A 6,066-nucleotide genomic window follows, 5' to 3' on the forward strand; every position below is an offset into this window, starting at 1 on the left:
AGTGCAGAAGCTTTTTATCTTGATGAGGTCCCAAGAGTTCAGTTTTGCTTTCATTTCCCTTGCCTTTGGGGATGTGTCAAGTAGGAAATTGCTGTGGTTGAGGTCTAGGAGGTTTTTTCCTACTCTCTCCTCGAGGGTTTTGATGGTTTCCTCTCTCCCTTTGAGGTCCTTCAGCCATTTTGAGTTGATTTTTGTGTATGGTGTAAGAACGTGGTCTAGTTTCATTCTTCTGCATGTTGCTGTCCAGTTCTCCCAGCACCACCTGCTAAAGAGGCAGTCTTTTTTCCATCGGATATTATTTCCTGCTTTGTCAAAAATTAATTGGCCATACATTTGTGGGCCCAGTTCTGGGTTCTCTATTCTATTCCATTGGTTCTATGTGTCTGTTTTTGTGCTTCTCGGCAATGATTTAGCACAAATTCCCAACCGCTGAATTTTCGTTTTCATTTGGTTTAGTGTATATTTCCCTTGAGAAACATATTTCTTTTAGCTAGAAATATGTTGTGTAGCTTCTGAGTGTTTAGAGATTTTTCTGTTTTATTTTTGTTAATTTCTAGTCATATTCCATTGTGGTCAATCATAGAGGGAACAGACTTTGATTTCCAATTCCTTTTAACCAGCTGAGTCTTGTTTTATGGGCTAGGGTACAGTCTGTTTTGGTCTATGGCCAATGAGAGCTTGAAAGAAATATTTATGCTGTTGTCGTTGGGTGGAATGGTCTATAAATGCTGCTTAGATCCTGTTGTTAGTGATGTGTTGAGTTTCTCTACTGATGTTAATGATTTTCTTTCTTGTTGTTGTCAATTGCTGAGGAGTGGGGATGTCCCTGAATATAATTATATATTATCTATATCTCCTTTTTAACTCTTGCAATTATTTCTTTACATATTTTGCAGCTTTGTTGCTTAGAGCATTCACATTAAATTTGCTCTGTCTTGGTGAATAATTTTTATCATTATCTAGTGACTTCTATAATTCATATCATCTTCTTGGCTCTGATGTCTACTTTGTCTGATATTAATATAGTCACTCCTATTATTCTTTAAATTAATGTTTGTATGGTATATCTTTTTCTATTCTTTTGCTTACAACCTAATTGTATAGTTAAATTTGATGTAAGTTTCTTATAAAGAGCATATGTTTAGCATATTGTTTAGTATGCCCTGATAATCCATATCTTTTAATTTGAGTATTTAGATAATTTAAATGTAATAATTTAAATATAATTAATAATATGGTAAGGCTTAAATATTTCATATTATTTTGTTTCCTTTCTTATTTTATTTATGTCTTCCTCTTTCCTGTCGTTCTGTGAATTATTTGAACATTATTTTGAATTCCATTTTTATTTATCTATGGTATTTTTTAGTGTATTTCTAATTATTGCTTTTGTAGTGATTGTACTCAGCATTACATTTATATCCATAACTTACCAGTTTAATGAGGAATCAAGTATAAAAATAAAATTAAAATATAAAACACAAAAATAAATTCAAAATGGATTAAAGACCTAAACATGAGGCCTGAAACCATAAAAATTCTAGAAGAGAGCACAGGGAATAATTTCTTTGACATTGGCCATAGCAACATTTTCTAGATACGTCTCCAGAGGCAAAAAATAAAATAAAATAAAATAAAATAAAATAAAATAAAATAAAATAAAATAAAATAAAAGCAAAAGTAAACTATTGGGATTATATCAAAATTAAAAAGCTTCTGCACAGCAAAGGAAACAACCAACAAAACTAAAAGCAACCTACTGAATTGGAGACGGTATTTGCAAATGACATATGTGATAAAGGGCTAGTGTCCAAAATATATAAAGAACTTATGAAACTCAACTCCCAAAAAACAAATAGTCCAATTTAAAAATGGGCAGAAGACAGGAAGAGACATTTCTCCAAAGAGGACATGCAGATGTCCAATGGGCACATGAAAAGATGTTCAACATCACTTATCATCAGGGAAATGCAAATCAAAACTACAATGAGATATCACCTTACATCTGTCAGAATGGCTAAAATAAAAAAAAAAAAAAAAACAAGAAACAAGTATTGATGAAGGTGCCAAGAAAAAAGGAACCCTTGTGCACTGTTGGTGGGAATGCAAACTGATGCAGTGTGGAAGCTCCTCAAAAAATTAAAAATAGAAATACCCTATGATCCACTACTGAGTATCATTTACTCCCAAAATACAAAAACACCAGTTCAAAGGGGCACATGCACCCCTGTGTTTATTGAAGCATTATTTACAGTAGCCAACTTATGGAAGTAGCCCAAAGTGTTCAGTGTTCATTGATGGATGAATGGATAAAGATGTGGCATATATATCCAGTGAAATATTAGTCAACCATAATAAAAAATGAAACCTCTTGACATTTGGAACAACATGTGCATTTTTTAAAAGTTTTTATTTTAATTCCAGTTAGATAACATACAGTGTTATATTAGTTTCAGGGGTACAATGTAGTGATTCAGCACTTCCATACGTCACCTTGTGCTCATCACTGACAAGTGCCCTTCTTAATCCTGACCACCTGCTTAACCCCTCTCCCACCTCAACCTCCCCTCTGGTATCCATTAGTTTTTCTCTGTAGTTGAGTCTGTGAAGACCATTTGCAATGACATGGATGGAGCTAGAGAGTATAATGCTAAGGGAAATATGTCAGTCAGAGAAAGATAAATATATGATTTCTCACACATGTGGAATTTAAGAAACAAAACAAATAAACAAAGGAAAAAAAGAGAGAGACAAACCAGGAAACAGACTCTTTATATAGAGAACAAACTGATGGTTACCAGAGGAGAGGTAGGTGGGGGAAGGGTAAAATAGGCTAAGGGAATTAGCAGTGCAGTTATCATGATGAGCACTGAGTAATATATACAGTTGTTGAATTGCTGTGTTGTACACCTGAAACTAATACAACACTGTATGGTAATTGTACTGGAATTCACATTTAAAAACTTAATGAGAAAACATAGTTGACTAAATGTTTCTTCTATCTACATTGAGAACGACAATAAAGTGCTAAAATTGTTGCTTTAACTGTCAAACATAATTTAGAAAACTAAAAACTAGAAGGAGATTCTATTGTATTTACCCATGTTTTTTTTCTTTCTGTTGTTCTATCTTTCTTACATTAAAAGATGTCTTTTTTATTCACTTCCTTATGTGAAGAACTTATTTAGCCATTCTTTGAGATCACTCTACTTATGACCCACCCCCTTTCGGGTTTTCTTCACTGAGAATGTGTTTATTTGCTCTTTATTCTTGAAAGGTATTTCCCCAGATATAGATATCTGGATTGACATGTATTATTTTCCCAGTACTTCAAAAATGTTATGCCACTTCCTCTTGGTCTTTATAGTTCCTTATGAAAACTAGCCTATCCTTTGAATTATTTTTCCCCCTATAGGTATGAGGGTATTTATAAAGACTTTTTTCCTTGTCTATAGTTTCAGGAAAGTGAATTTGATGCATCTTGGGTGCATTTTGGGTGTGTGTGTGTCTCCTTACTTTTACTTAGTCATCTTCTTGAATCTGTAGATTTGTATTTTTTCCAACTGGGAAGCTTTGGGCCCATATTTCCTTGAATTATTTTATGTTCTACACTTTTTCCCTTCTTTTTTTCCCTGGATCTTCAATGCCATAAATGCATTAACTTTGTTACAATCCCACAAGTTACTGAAGCTTGGTTCATTTATTTTTCATTCTTTTTTTTTTAAGCATATATATCTATTTTGGGGGGCGGGGAGAGAGAGAGGGAGAGGGAGAGAGAGAGGGAGAGAGAGAGGGAGAGGGAGAGAGAGAGAGAGAGAGAGAGAGAGAAGAGGGAGAGTGCAGAGAGAGGGGGAGAGAGAATCTGAAGCAGGCTCTGTGCTTGTCAGTGCGTTGCCCAATTATTCAGGGCTTGACCTCACGAGCTGTGAGAAGTATGACCTGAGCCAAAATCAAGTCACATGCTCAATCGACTGAGTCCCTAGGTGCCCCCATTTATTTTTTATTCTATTTTCTCTCTATTGTTCAGATTGAGTAATTATTCTGCTCAATATTTAAGTTTATTGATTCTTTCTTCTGTCCAGTACATCCTGCTATTGAACCTATCTATTGATTTATTTTGGTTTTTGAATTTTCCAATTCTAAAAGTTCCATCTGATTCTTCTTTATATCTTTTATTTCTTTGCTGAGGCTTTTCATTTATTTACAGTCTTTCTTTCCTTTAAAAAATAGTTTCAAGTGTGTTAATTATTGACTGAAGAAGCATTTTTATCATGGCTACTTTAAAATCCTTGTCAGACCATTCAAACATTTGTATCATTTCTGTATTGGCATTCATTGATTCTCTTTTCTCATTCACGTTGAGATCTTCCTGTTTATTTAATATTATGAGTGACTTTTTAGATTGAAATCAGGACATTGCGGGCAATATGTCATGCAGTTCTGGATCTTAATGAAATCTTTTCGCAGGCCTCTTCTGGCACCATCCCATTGGGACAATCTCCACAGCCTCATTTCTACCTGGTGCAGGTGCAGGCCTTGGTTCACTACCTTGTCACTGTGGACATGGAGGGTAGAGGAGCCCTTCATCACTATTGAGTAGATGTGAAAGTTCAGGCCTCCCATGAAGCTTTTACTGACACCATTCTGACTGGGACAGGGGGACACCTCATTACTGTTCCAAACATGGCCTTAAGTGATTTAGACTGTGTGTGTGTGTGTGTGTGTGTGTGTGTGTGTGTGTGTGTGTATGCTGGCCTCATTACCTCTTAGTCAAACAGCACACTGAGTTCTCCAAGAAAGGTGGTACATCCTGAAGTACCAACAAATGATGTTTATCTTGGAACATCAAGATCTAATTGTGCTGCAGCCTGCATGCGTATCCTGAACTTTGTAGAACCTCACAGATGGTCAGGAGAGGGACTCCATGTTCAGACCACCAGCCATGAAAAGAGCAGGCTAGAGATAATGGCAGATAGAAGAGGTCTGTTGACAGGTGATCAGTGCCACTACTGGCAGTTTAAGTCAGCTGAAGAAATCTGACATGTAATATCAGCCTACTTCCCCTGGAACATGGAGGGGCTCTTCAAAAGCCTGGCTTTCTAGGATACAATATATGGGCAGGCCACATTGTTAGGGTTGGTGAGAAAGTATTCAGAGTTAAAATGTTTTCATTCATGCTACCTATTTCTCAGTTAATTTCTATGGTTTCTCTCCCATGAAGCTTTTTGTTTTTGGAGTAGTAGTTGTTGTTTTGTTTCGCTTTAGCAAATAATTGACAAAGATAATCCGATTCTTTTCCAAAGTCTACAATATGAAAGTGATTGGCTTAGTTTCTCTGCAAGGATACTATAAGATAAATTAAAGAAACACATGGAATAAACAGGGGGTGGTAAAAAAATATTTTTTTCTAGAGAAAAAAATGCCACCAAATAAAATAAAATAGAAATGACTATAATTATTTAATAATTTTATACCACCATAGTTTGTCAGTTTTAGACCTCATTTTTATTTTACAGCCATGGTAGATGAGACTGTATTTTATCTCTGGAGCCCTCATTCTTCCTTCTATAATGTGAACTTGTTGCTATACAGGCTACAGAGCTATCATCCTTTGTTTTCCTAATCTTTTTTTTAAAAAAGTTTATTTATTTATTTTGAAAGAGACAGAGTGTGAATCAGAGAGGGGCAGAACAGGAGGGAGAATCCCAAGCAGGCTCTGTGCCACCAGTGCAGAGCCCAGTAGAGGGCTCGATCTTTGGATACTGTGAGACAAAATCAAGAACTGAACACCCAATGACTAAACTATTCAGGAGCCCCTGATTTCCTTACTTTCTAAATAGGTACAAATATCCTTGGAAGTCATATTAAAATTTTTTCAGGGCACCTGGGTTGCTCAGTCGGTTAAGCCTCTGACTCTTGATTTCAGCTCAGGTCATGATCTCACGGTTTGTGAGTTCAAGCCCCACATTTGGGCTCTGCACTGACAGCATGGTGCCTGCTTGGAATCTCTCCTCCTCTCTCTCTGCCTCCCCACCCCTCTCAAAATAAGTAAACATTAAAAAAAAT

The sequence above is a fragment of the Suricata suricatta genome, chromosome 12, assembly GCF_006229205.1.
Source record: "Suricata suricatta isolate VVHF042 chromosome 12, meerkat_22Aug2017_6uvM2_HiC, whole genome shotgun sequence".
Lineage (NCBI taxonomy): Eukaryota > Metazoa > Chordata > Mammalia > Carnivora > Herpestidae > Suricata > Suricata suricatta.